At 44.1% G+C, this 14100-nt stretch overlaps 1 long non-coding RNA gene across 1 annotated transcript; it reads left to right on the plus strand.

The window, feature by feature from the left end:
- Positions 1–3486: 3486 nt before the first annotated feature.
- Positions 3487–4751, plus strand: LOC144283904 (uncharacterized). The gene is made up of 3 exons (XR_013352403.1): positions 3487–3755; positions 4227–4256; positions 4494–4751. It is a non-coding gene; the product is annotated as an uncharacterized LOC144283904 (long non-coding RNA).
- Positions 4752–14100: the final 9349 nt, after the last annotated feature.

A 14100-nucleotide genomic window follows, 5' to 3' on the forward strand; every position in this document is an offset into this window, starting at 1 on the left:
GACCCCGGGTTCACGACCTGAGCCACAGGCAAACGGTCAACCGCGGAGCCCCCCGGGGCCCCGTAAATCTCTGTCCCGTCCGCTCTGTTTTGTTGTGAACCTAAAACCGATCTGCAAAATAAAGTCTATTTTATGTATTTATCTATTTATGTTTAGTTTCAAGTGTTTGTTAATATGTCTATTTTTTTTATCGGAGTTGGATTTGCCAACATATAGTGTAACGCCCAGTGCTCATCCCGTCAGGTGCCCCCCTCAGCGCCCATCAGCCCTCATTCTAGTTAGTTGACATAGAGCGATACTAGTTTCAGGAGTAGAAGTCCGTGACTCACCGCTTACATGCAACACCCGGTGCTCATTACAAGTGCTCGTGGAGAATCTCCTTAATCCCTACCAGCCATGTAAAGTCTATTTTAAAATAAGTTATATTACTAGGGACACTGAGTTAGGCTTAGACACCGGAAGGAAAAAAATTCAAGAAATGGAACAACAGGGACACCTGGGTGGTTGGCGGTTGGGCATCTGCCTTTGGCTCAGAGCGTGATCCCAGGATCCAGGATCGAGTCCCACATCAGGCTCCCCACGAGGAGCCTGCGTCTCCCTCTGCCTGTCTCTCTCTCTCTCTCTCTTTCTCTCTCTGTGTCTCTCATGAATAAATAAATAAATCTTTAAAAAAAAAAAAAGAAATGGAATAACATTACAGTGAAGATAACGGCTATGATGTTGGAGAAGTGAGACATTTGGGAGGTTCCTATGATGCTGTTTTTATTCTGTCTCAACCTGAGGGGTATAGGTGCTTGTTTTAGAATTCCTGAAACTGAACATATTTTATAATTCATTCATAATGAATTCTTCTTGATGTTCTTTTTTTTTTTTTTTTTTTTTTTTTTTTTTTTTTACTTATGATAGTCACACACAGAGACCCAGAGAGAGGCAGAGACACAGGCAGAGGGAGAAGCAGGCTCCATGCAGGGAGCCCGACGTGGGACTCGATCCCGGGTCTCCAGGATCACGCCCTGGGCCAAAGGCAGGCGCTAAACCGCTGAGCCACCCAGGGATCCCTCTTCTTGATGTTCTATACATTTATTATGTATTATATGAAAGTAAAGGAACTACCTGCACATGTATGCAGCCCATAAATGAAGACGTTCAGATGCATTTGCCTCAACAAGATCCTTTTATTTGTCCCAACTCAGACATGCTCTTCCTTAGAATAATATAGGAACTTTTGCATGAAAAAAATGACAAATTAAAACACTTCGAATTCTAAAATGGACATATCTCTGTTGGAAACGGGAAGCGAGGTTGTAAACAGTGCGTTAGTGACGTGCTCTCCAAACTAAATTGAAAGACAGCTCTACACGGCCTCGGATGTGAAAGGCGCATGCTTCCGACGACAGTGATTTGAGCTTCAGCTTTCAGGTTAAGGTCCTCGTGTTAGAGGAAAGCTCATGCATTTGTTGTGTCGATTCCAAAAGAAAAATATCGTGCATTTTCTACTTTGTCATTGCCATACGACCTGGATGGGTTTTGTTAAAGGGCGAGTCACTCAAGATCTTCCAGGAAAACTTCCAAAAGAAAGGAAAATGTAAAGCACGAGTAAAATTCGCTCCCACTCATTCATTCACCCCTGCTGCACGCGTGGTAAGACGTTTCAAATATGTGGGAAGGTCTCTGTGTCAAGGAGCAGCACCGTGTTTTACAAGACGGGCTCTATTTTATTCAGGAGAGGTGGAAGGTAAGACCGTGTACCCACCCATGTTTGTGACTTCACGAAGGCCACACGCGAGAGGTGGAGGCCGTTACCTGTGATACACTGGGGACACCCGGGAGGTAGAGTCACGGACCACAGTGGGTGAATGAGCTGTTGAACTAAAGTCTGCAGTGAAGAACAGGGACTTCATCGAGCTGTGTCCCCAGATTGTCCCCCCAGCCCCAATTTGGAAGCTGGTGTAGAGGGGCTCCCGGGTGGCTCGGTGGATTAAGTGTCTGCCTTCAGCTCAAGTCATGACCTCAGGGTCCTGGGGTCGAGCCCCATGTTGGGCTCCCTGCTCGTGGAGAATCTGCTTCTCCCTCTGCCTCTGCCCCTAGACCCTGCTGGTGCTCCCTACCATGCACCTTCTGTCAAGTAAGTAAGTAAAATCTTATAAAAAGCAGAAAGGAAAGGAAAGGAAAGGAAAGGAAAGGAAAGGAAAGGAAAGGAAAGGAAAGGAAAGGAAAGGAAAGGAAAGGAAAGGAAAGGAAGAAAAAAAGGAAAGAAAGAAAAGAAAGGAAAGGACAAAAAAAGACAAAAGAAAAGGAAAAGAAGAAAAAAGGAAAGGAAAGGAAAGGAAAGGAAAGGAAAGGAAAGGAAAGGAAAGGAAAGGAAAAAGGAAAGGAAAGGAAAGGAAAAAGGAAAGGAAAGGAAAGGAAAGGAAAGGAAAGGAAAGGAAAGGAAAGGAAAGGAAAGGAAAGGAAGGCAAGGGAAGGGAAGGGAAGGGAAGGGAAGGAAAGGAAGGAAAGGAAAGGAAAGGAAAGGAAAGGAAAGGAAAGGAAAGGAAAGGAAGAAAAAAGGAAAGAAAGAAAAGAAAGGAAAGGACAAAAAAAGACAGAAAAGAAAAGGAAAAGAAAGGAAGAAAAAAGGAAAGGAAGGAAAGGAAAGGAAGAAAAAAGGAAAGAAAGAAAAGAAAGGAAAGGACAAAAAAAGACAGAAAAGAAAAGGAAAAGAAAGGAAGAAAAAAGGAAAGGAAGGAAAGGAAAGGAAGAAAAAAGGAAAGAAAGAAAAGAAAGGAAAGGACAAAAAAAGACAGAAAAGAAAAGGAAAAGAAAGGAAGAAAAAAGGAAAGGAAGGAAAGGAAAGGAAAGGAAAGGAAAGGAAAGGAAAGGAAAGGAAAGGAAAGGAAGAAATAAAGGAAAGAAAGAAAAAGGAAAGGACAAAAAAAGACAGAAAAGAAAAGGAAAAGAAAGGAAGAAAAAAGGAAAGGAAGGAAAGGAAAGGAAAGGAAAGGAAAGGAAAGGAAGAAATAAAGGAAAGAAAGAAAAAGGAAAGGACAAAAAAAGACAGAAAAGAAAAGGAAAAGAAAGGAAGAAAAAAGGAAAGGAAAGGAAGAAAAAAGGAAGGAATGGAAAGGAAGGGAAGAAAAAAGGAAAGAAAGAAAAGAAAGTAAAGGACAAAAAGGACAGGAAAAGAAAGGAAAAGAAAGGAAGAAAAAAGGAAAGGAAGGAAAGGAAAGGAAAAGAAAAGAAAGGAAAGGAAAGGAAGGGGAGGGGAGGGGAGGGGAGGGGAGGGGAGGGGAGGGGAGGGGAGGGAGGCAGCGGAGCGTGTCGCAGCTGGGCAGAGACCGGGAGGGTCACGGTGTGCGGCCGCAGTGGTTTGAGCCGAGCGCACGGCCGGGTCGTGCCCAGCGAGCCCCGGGGCAGCAAACATGATGCCCGGCAGGTGTCCCCTCCTGACTGTGCCTCCAGCTGGCGGGGCCGTGGCTCTCAGCCGCTGCCTGCGACTGGCCTCACGCGGGTGTCCCTCCCTAGCCCTGCCGTCCCCCGGCCTCCCTGACGCTCCCGCCACCTTCCTGGCCTCCGCCCAGGTCAGCAGGCGCGCGGCCGGCCGGGGCCAGGGCGCTGGGTCGCGGTCCTTGTTGTCGGATCCCCCGGCCACACAGTTTCACTCAAATGCAGCCGCGGCCTGGGAGCGTCGTGTTGATAGGAACTGCACCGGCTTCCTCCTCAGACATGCTGACTAACTCGGGGCCTTGCGGTCTGCGACCACGGGGCAGAACAAGGTGACACTCCGCGTGACCCCTCATTTTGGGGAACCCACTCCTGCTTTTCCCGGACACTCTAGGAAGCCGCTGGCAGCGCAGCACAGCTCACTGTTACACGTGCGTGTTCGATGCACGAAGTTCTGCTGTGACAGCAGAATGTTCATTGTTCTAATTCCCTTGATTTTGATGCAAATGGACAGATTCTCGAAAAGCGAGGCGTCCCCTTGGCAGGTCCGGGGTCCCTGGGAGGGAGCACAGGGTCGGGCTGGCCCAGTGTGGCGTCTGCCGGACTTCTGCGGATTTGCTGGCGCTCTCGGTCACAGTCTCCGTCCCGGTAAAGGAGTACTCAGAGCCGGAACCAACGTGTCCCGCAGAAATCCCGAAATCTTCAGCTTTTTCAAATACATTTGCGATGAATTTTTGTTGATCCTACTTTTGAGCCTTCATAAATCTCACGTATTTTTTTTCCTTTTTGTCATTTTAAAATAGGCAATCGATGCACAAATACAGATTGAAAAGGTAAGTTCTCTCGTATAAAAATAGCTCTGAGAAGCAGTGAAGTTCTGCAAAGGCGGCTTCCTCGTCGTAATTAAAACATTTTGAGGTAGCTAGATAACAAATCCCGAATTCCTCAGGACGACCTGGCCGTGCACATCGGTCCCTGGATGTGAGAAAAGCAGAAGAATTGCGGGATGAAAAGCGTGTGTAATTTCGGGTTCAAATGTGATTTCGATTTTTCAATTTTATGTTGATTAGGCTCATTTCGATCCTGCCTGTGTTGTCGCAGTGTCGTGTCGGCCTATTGTGTGTTCAAACGATTACGCACACCTACCTCGGAGCTTAAACATGAAGGCACTTTATGCAAGAAGGTATAAAATAGGCCTTGATGAAGGAAGAACAAAAAAATATTAAATTACGGCTCTGGAATAAGTTGTCTGAAACCCGGCACTTTGCGATTGGCTCATGTATTTTAGAAGCCAGACACACACAGACACCCATAAAGCTCTTTTATTCTTTTCGTGTGTATATTTAAAAGCCGCAAGGCCGTGCTTCTGTGCCCCTCCAGCACCCTGACTGCGATAGGCCAGTAATTTGGGAGCCAGGTCAACACGTGGGCTTGTACTGTAATGAGAAATACAGCTCGGTTTCATGGGAAAATTAAGCTGATGTTTTCAGAGAAAGCTATTTGTATTTTTCATAACTAGGAAACGTCAAATTAAATCGTTTAAAAATAGCCATTTGTGATCCTGAGTCAAGAATACATAGAACATACATTACACACACACACGATACGGATTGGTTACAGATGTGTAATCAATTGTTTCGTAAAACATTTGCTGGAATCTCATTATGTCAAGACCCAACGAAGATGCTAAAGACAAAGATCCCTCCATTTAGAATTCATATTCAAAAGGGGCATTTTCGGGATCCCTGGGTGGCGCAGCGGTTTGGCGCCTGCCTTTGGCCCAGGGCGCGATCCTGGAGACCTGGGATCGAATCCCACGTTGGGCTCCCGGTGCATGGAGCCTGCTTCTCCCTCTGCCTGTCTCTGCCTCTCTCTCTCTCTCTGTGTGACTATCATAAATAAAAAAAAAAAAAAAAAAAAAACAAAACAAAAAACAAAAGGGGCATTTTCCAGCTATCTATTTTTAGCCGAATAGCTTAATCTGCAACTTACTGTTCTTTATCTGGAAATTTAGGACATTGCCGATCTGTTGATAAGAGCGCTGATACGTCAGGAATTCAACTACAGTGGAACCCAGGGGTCAGCCTGGAAGCGAGCTTCCCACGGGGCCACGGTCCCAGCTCCATCCACGGACAAGGCAACGGGGAAACAGAAGGACAAAGGGCCCCTAAGGAGATGTGGTGCGTGCTGGTTCCTCACAGAGAAGAAAACTAAAACCCCAAGAAACATGCCGTAAAGCAGACAAATGGCCTTCCTCCCCCGGAGCGGCTATGAGCAAGGGAGAGAAGCAGCAGGTGCACTCACCACGGTGCACATAGTTTTGAGCAGAACCCGAGAAAAGGTAAGCAAAGAACCGGAGTCTCTGAACCAGCGTGTTAGTAAGTTAAACGTGGCATTTGTACGAGGCGTCGCGATTACTCCGGTACTAATAAAAACTCCAGTTTGACTGACACATCATTCCATCTGTCATCCATCTGCCCAGCATGCTGGGTGGTTGACCAGGAAATCAAGGCGATTTTGCCTTTTGAGCTTCTTGAGGCCCTGACTTCGTTCCCTGACACGGAGGTCGGCCGCCTCGCGGTCGCTGGGTCGGCAGCCCGGTGTCCCCAGCCCTCAGCGCTCGCGCACGCTTGCTGCTGTCTGCTGAAAACCGACCTAAAGTAAGTAAATGCAGAGTCAGGGCCCCGCTGTGGAGTGTGTCTGCGGTGACCGTGGCACACGGCTGGTTGGAATTAGCAGGATCCGGGCGAGCTCGTTGGATACCTCAGCTGAACCGCGCGGAGGGAGGCCGCTCCCGCTAAGTTCGGGGAAGGCCGTAGACTGTTAGGCCGCGAGTCCCCTTCTTTCTGGAGCGTAACAAGAAAGCACAACTGACCTCAACGAGCTCCGTGTTCGCTGAGGGGACGTCGAGGAAACCATGAGGATGGGCGCGCACCCCCTACGCAGACATCGTGGCAAGAGACGCTTGATGCTTCGCTAGGTGCTTCCACGTGTCAGGGCGCGTCTGTCGGAGGCTCCGGTCCTCGCAAGGGCAGGGTTGCCACTGTTCCTGCAGAGCCCTGACTAGGGGATCCGTTTAGAAGTCGCAGGACGCCTGTGCAAACGGGTCACAAGGCATCGGTCGGTTGCGCGTGAGCTTCAGGAAAGGCCACCGCGTGCCCAGCAGCTTCTGGCAGCAGCACGTGCCCGCCCGGCCAGCAGCACGTTATCCCGTGGGCGAGCTCACCTCGGTCAACTCCGACAAGGCTGCTTTGAGGCTCTCAGTCTGAAACATATTGATATTACCTTCCGAGGGAAAACCCCCTCATCTGTCTTGCAGAACCCCGACATGACTCTGCAATGAGCCTCCTTTCCTGGTCACTGAGTTATCGCTACCGCGGGAAAGTCCATAGAACAAATATTGCTGAGAAATGTGACTTCCCATCGATTTGTTCAGGAGCAGTCTCAACAAGTGTGTACATTTTAGCCGACAAGGAGCCGTTGTTTGCTTTCAGAAGCAAAACATTTCAGGGCGACAGTGCAGCATCGATCGCTGGCGTTTGCATCGGCAACTAGAAAGTGCAGGAAAGAGAACTCTAACCTGAGTACTCACTGTACGTAAGGGGCTTTGGGAAGAGAATCAGAGACAAACCAGTGATTTCGATAACAAGAAATATTGTAATAGGCTCTCAAATTTCCCATCGCTGTTGTCCTTCCTCACATTATTACATTTACACTTAATTTTCTACGTGCATTTAACAGTTTCTTCTGCGTAGTCCCCAAACCATTCAGCAAATATTGACGGACCATCCCCTAGGGATTAAGAAATAGCATAAGTACTAATCAATTGTAATTTTATTTACTCCGTTTCTCATTTCTTCAGAACCCAAGCACCTTCCTTATTTAAATTTTACTGCTTAACATGCAAAGTAACCTAGAATGAGTTTTTCAAAGGTGTAAAATGAGGGAAATACACGCAACAATATTTTCACAGCATCAATGATGTAAAATTTTAACCAAAACTTTCGGGGCGCCTGGGTGGCTCAGGTGGTTTAGCGTCCACGTCTTAATTTCAGTTCAGGTCAGGATGTGAGGGCTGTGAGCTCGAGCCCCACGTCGAGCATGCCTCTCCCTCAATCCCCACCCCCACCCCACCGGCTCCCACGTTCTCTCTCTGTAAAAACAAACAGAACAAAACTTCTTTTAATGCCACTTTGAATTATAGTTTCAATGTCTTACTAGGGACATACATTATACCAACCAGTTTTTCCAACATTAGATCCTGGGACTTGGCTTCTCTACTTATTCTGAGCACGTAAAACTAGCGTGCTCCTGGCTGTATATACTTGCCGCACACAGGTGATGCTGAACTTGCACTAAAAAGTGAAACGGTACCAGGTAAAAACAAAAGAGAAAGAAACTGCACTTTTGGAAGAAGAATAACCAAAAGAAGTGTGGAAGTCGTTATTTTCTGGAAGAGCGCGTACGTAATCCGAAGTCCTTGGCGTGAGTGCCAGCTCTCCCGCTCACCAGCTCTGCCCCGCACAGCATCCCCTCCATGGCTGCGGTCCCTTGTGGACAAAATGAAGGTCGTTATTCCTCCTCACAGGGTCTAGGTCATGATGCTACAAATGCATTAGAGGGAAATCTTTGTATGTCAGGACTCTATTAAAATATTTCGATGCTGTCTTATTATAAAATACCTTCTTGAGAGTCATAAATACTTAAAACACCAAGTGGAGAAAATGATCTATTAACTTTTAACTGAATTGTATTATGATTACCCTAATGGGGGAAAATAGCTCAAGGGCATTTTGATCCTACAGACTTCTGCAGAGCCATCAGGCATCTCTTGATGTTTGAAATTACATCAACTGTCACAACCAGGTGTCTTTAAGTGCCAGGATCTGAAGAAAATTGTAGCTAACTACAATTTCATGAATATTGAAGAGGATGGTCTCTGGGAAAGGCGGTCGCGTAGTGAGGCCACTGTGGTAATCCACGTGCACACCTCCGGGGCCATGGTGGCGATGCTTATCGTCAACAGGAGAAGCTGGGCAGCACCAGAGCATCTCTGAAACCTGACTCTTAGTTTTAGGACAGAAATCTTGAAAATGCTGTGCTTGACACAGAATTCAGGCATCACCGATGATTTATTTGTCCCTGGAAAAGACCCCCCTTCCTATCTCTTGATGCTAGGTTACTTTCTCTTCAAGTTGAAAATTGTCTACATTTGTGTTTTGTGATGACTTTCTGATGGACTTTAAGAAGCGTGCTCATTTTGAAAAATGAGGTAAGTACACAAGAAAATTTTCAGAAAACCATTGAATGCTTAAATCTGATAGCTTTCACCACAGGCCAGGGCAAGGACCACCTTTTCAACTCTTCATCCTTAACAGTTTGAATAAATATTGTGCTCTTCCTTTGATGTAGTCATCCTTTTTCCATTGTTTTTTTTAATGAAGCTTCAGAAAGTGGCAACTGTTTTAAAAAGAAGAGAATTTGGGGACAGCTGGGTGGCTTAGTGGTTTGGCACCTGCCTTCCACCCAGGGTGTGATCCTGGAGACCCAAGATTGAGTCCCACATCGGGCTCCCTGCATGGAGCCTGCTTCTCCCTCTGCCTGTGTCTCTGCCTCTCTTTCCCTGTGCCTCTCACGAATAAATAAATAAAATCTTAAAAAAATTAAAAAAATAAGAAGAAAATTTGGACAGCACAGGAAAAGTAAAAGGGCTCAATGTACATCATACGTAGAATTGGAACTAAAGAGGGATTCCTTTACTGGGTGCTGGGGGAGGTGGGGAGGGAGAGAGATGACAGGCTGATTTCAATATGGTGGCTCGAGGCCTCTTTCTCCATCTTCAAAGCCATTGGCCTATCAGATTCAAGTCGCACTCTACTCCCTCTACTCTCCAAATTGCTTCCACTCTCACATCTCCTTCCCTGTCACTGCTGGCTCTTTTTTTATAGGTACCCTGGTGATTATACAGGGTTTACTTAGATAAACCAAGATAATCCTCTCATCTTAAAATCCTCATCTTAGCCAGGGAAGCCTGGGAGACTCAGTCAGTTAAGCATCTGACTCTTGGTTTCGGCTCAGGTCCTAATCTCTCTCTGGAACGTGAGATCAAGCTCTACGTTGGGCTCCACACCCAGTGGGGAGTCTGTTTGAGATTCTCTCTCTCTGCTCCTCCTCGACTCAAGCACACTCAGTCACCCTTTCTCTCTCTAAAATAAATAAATAAATCTTTAAAAAGTGTTTTAAAAATAAATTAAAAAAATATATATATATATATTTGCCCTATCTGCAATGTCCCTTTTGAGATGGAAGTTAATATTTTCACAGATTTGGGGGATTAGATCATGGACATCTTTGGGGAGGGGTGAGCATTATGCTGTCTACCACTGTGGGTCAGGCAGGGTCTGATTCATGAAGGACAGCTTAGGTTGCGTGGTAACTTGGCAGCTCATGGTCAAGCATTCAGTGTCTATTAGGAGCCTGAAACAAGTCAGTTCTGTTTATTAAAAAGACAATGGTTTTCTGCATAGAATGGCAGGATGTTTTTACAAGTTCTGCACCACAACTCGCCTATAGCATTAGCTTCCCAACCTGCAACACTTCAATAACCGTTGGATTTACTGGGGAATATGGTCCAAGAGCCAGCAACTGGCAACTTTGGGATAATCTCATGTGGTTAGACCTCATTCAAAAATACTAGACTTTTATTGGTTTGGAAGAGCATACCCATATCAGTGTGTTTTTTTGTCTTTAAAAATCAAATTTTTCTGTTATGTATCATGTCTCTTTCTCAGTTGTAGGAGGGTCCAGATGTAGCAATATACATCTCACCTTAGGAAACTATATTAGAAGATGTCATTGGTCCTAGAAATTTCACTTAGGGGGCAAGCTTTTGATTTTGGGGGGAATTAGTTGCCAATCTCTGGCACATGGATGACTTACCATGGTGTTTAGATGAGTTGTTACTTCTTGCACCCCAGGTACAAGCACCAGGGTGGACCACTTTATGATGTAAAGCTGGTAAGTTGATAAAGCCAGAGGTAGATCACTGGGGATGTACCTGTGGCCCTGACCTGAAAGCAAAATGCTTCTCATAGTCCTTCTTGGCTGGTGTTTCACACTCACACAACGACTTTTCACATCAGCCATTGGAGTATAACTCAGAATTGTAACTACACTGTATGTCCATCTTACATAGCCAAAGGCAAATGGTGGAATGATGCAAAATGGAGGAACAGAGAATTAATGAGGATATGTTGGAAATGGGAAAGCAAGAGAAGGAGCAAGAGACAAAGAATATTTGCTGAATAACTCATAATTCATTAAAATTTATGACTAATACAGGAAAACATAGTCAAGAAACAGAAGCATGTGTAAATTATTTAAAATTATGACCATGAAAAAAACTATTAATAGTGATTGCCTTGAGAGTGTAGGATTTAGGAGAGGACATTCAATGTAAATTCTAATATGCACATATTTATGTATAAAATTACATAATTTAATTTTCACTCCTAGTTGGATGTATATTCATCAAACCATGTATATAGACACACACATACATATAAATCTCTATACATTGCTTAGTAAAAAAAGGCAAACTGTGGAACCATATATTTAATGAGATGGACATCACCATACCTGTTCTCTAACGGTACACAGCGGTATTAGCACGGGTTTAGCTACTGGTCTGAGCACAGCCTGGCTGTCACCTGGTAAGGGTCCCACAGAGGGCAGGCAGGTGTCTCCTGGGGGGACGCATTAGACTTGACTGGGGAAGGCTCCGCTTCCCAGGAGGTTTTGGGCAGAGTGCAGTTGTCCGCAGTTTCAGAAGGGAGGGCTTCTTTTGCTCCTCCAAGCCTACCCTGCCCACTAGGTGACACCCACATGTCCTTGCCCTGCCAAGCCCCTGACGTTGTGGCTGGTTTCTTCAAAGTCCAGAGAGCAGAGAGCGCCTTTCACAGGACACAGGCTGTAAACTTAGGTAATGTAACCGTGTAACCACCTCCAGGCAATGCCACGTGTCCTGTCTCTTCTGCTAGATTCTGTTGGCTGGAAGGAGGCCACCAGGGGTGCCCGCCCTACAGGAGAGCAGATCCCAGAAGGTGATCACTCCCGGAGCTGGGGCTCCTGGGAGGCCTTCCTAGACTCTGTCTGGCACACCTGTTTGTGTGGCTTGTTGCAAAATGTGCACACACATATATACGTACTTATACGGTAGGTACGTAATTGTGAAATACAATTATTCATAAAGACTGACTATTTAGAAGGATATATCCCAGGAGTTAACACTGACAATCTCTGTAAGGTAGAACTGGATGTGGGAAGAAAAGGGCCTTTAGTTTACACAAAGATGTATGATTTGAAACTTTTACCACAATTATGTGTTTTATAGGTTTAATAATAATAAAAATGTATGAGAAAATATGTTGTAATCGATAAAATGGAAAAAAAATCCTTTCAAAAATGATTTGCTTCGATTAGAAAATTTCCAAAAGACGTATTTAACAATAGAAATCTCTTTTCTGGGGATCCCTGGGTGGCTCAGCGGTTTGGCGCCTGCCTTCGGCTCGGGGCGTGATCCTGGAGTCCCGGGATCCAGTCCCATGTCGGGCTCCCTGCATGGAGCCTGCTTCTCCCTCTGCCTGTGTCTCTGCCTCCCTCTCTGTGTCTCTCATGAATAAATAAATACAATCTTAAAAAAAAAAAAAAGAAATCTCTTTTCTGTTAGGAAAATTTCATATTCAATTTATATGATGTAATCTAATCATTGTACTGCTCATAGAGATCTGCTGTGTCCCATAAATCAAGAAGACAAGTGCATAATTAAATCAGTCAATATATTATATTATTTAGATCTCATGACATTGCTCATCAAGCAGTGATAAGTAAATAGATCAGAATTCAACATATAGCAGTTTAGGTTTCATAAACAAAGAAAGTTGTTGCTCCAAAGCAATTATCCCTTTTAAGATTATTCAGACAATTCGTTTTTAAAGGTCTTGGATTACATTGGCATTGCATGATATCTAAGAACATGCATCATTACAAAATCTGAAATACCCCAAATCTTACAACACTATTTACTGGCCTAAGGTAACATGCAATATGTCTTAGTGAGATTATTTGCAAATATTTTAAAATATTTTTTTAAATCTAAATTTCCTCAGGAAATAGGATTTCTTTAGAGTATTTTCAGTACCAGGAATAAAAATAGTAGAAAGTTTAGTGATGAATCTTGGATTAACCGACTCTCAAAGTTTATCATCAAATGCTGTCTTTGTTGTTCCCTGAACACAGGAGAAGAGTAACTTCTGTTTCAACAATCTCCTCAGGTGTCCAATTTTCCAATTTTTGTGGATATGACTTGGCGCACAGTGTACCTGACCCAGCATATATATCGTGTTGGATCAATGCTAAATGCTGGGACGCTCATGGGTTCTCTGAACTTCATCCTGTTACTTCAATTGAAATGACAGTGCCCGAGCTTGAAAGAAAAAATAATGGAGAATTTTCCCTCACTGGGATTTTGGACGGACACCAAGCAATAACAAGTGATGGCTCTTTTAAGGCATGAGAGAGAGATAAGTAGATAGAAAAAGATAATATCCCATGTCGCTTGAATAGCAATCACACAATGAGAGTCGAAATTCCACAGATAGAGTCTATTTCTTTGCAAGAAGGAAAGACGATTGATGATGCTGTGTTCATCGATCTACGCATGTGTGTCTGTGTGTGTGTATGCGTGTCTGTGACACAGTTTGCATATTTTATTAAAATATTATTAGGATGTTGTCATGCTACACATGCCTTACTGAAATGAACCTTTCATAAATGAACCGTTTCATAAATGAACCTTTTTATGAACCAAATCTTAATAATGGCTTGGTATGTTCTAGAGGGATATTTATGGAGACATTCCATATTTTTAATTGCTATACATTGAAACTTGCCATATGAACTTGTCATATTTCATACATCACTTACAATTCCAGAGCACATTTTGCTTTTTTTTTCCCCAAAAAATTTCACCTATAAAAGGAACACTTTAATAAGCAGCCTCGTGCCTGTCTTCCTGCACAAAAATAAGGGTTTTCTGTGGGGCATGGAGTTAGGATCAGATTCCCTGAGGTGTGCGGATGCACATTGTATTTTAGCTGAGCACTGAAAATTCTATTTCAACTTGACTTTGCAACTTCCACCCCAACCTGTAGTACAGGGTAAGTCTCCCATCCTCAATGCTTTTATATTGATAGATTAAAATTTTGTCTATCTAAGGGGGAAAAATGGTTTCAGCCCGTAATGATATGTTTCATTGACTTCTGAAGTCTATTTTGATGATGATCAGAAACTATTGCCTATCAAAATATCAAATAGATTATGCCGATCTATTTGCATATCATGAGTAATGCAGTGAAACGTGTATACTGCAAAGATTTATGCATTTGTCATCTAGGCTCATGGGATACAGAATATCTCTTTCTACAAGTACAATTCTGATGATGGCATAATGTCAGATTAAATAAATGTTAGATTAAACACGCTCTATATTCCTACACAGTGGATGGAAATACATATATGTCCACTGTATATATGTAATTATTAGCTTACATTTTCTGTCCTGGACTTCCAGCATGCTCTCTTTATGCTTTACATACTGAAGCTTTAGGATATGCCCAG

Source organism: Canis aureus, chromosome 15, assembly GCF_053574225.1.
Source record: "Canis aureus isolate CA01 chromosome 15, VMU_Caureus_v.1.0, whole genome shotgun sequence".
NCBI lineage: Eukaryota > Metazoa > Chordata > Mammalia > Carnivora > Canidae > Canis > Canis aureus.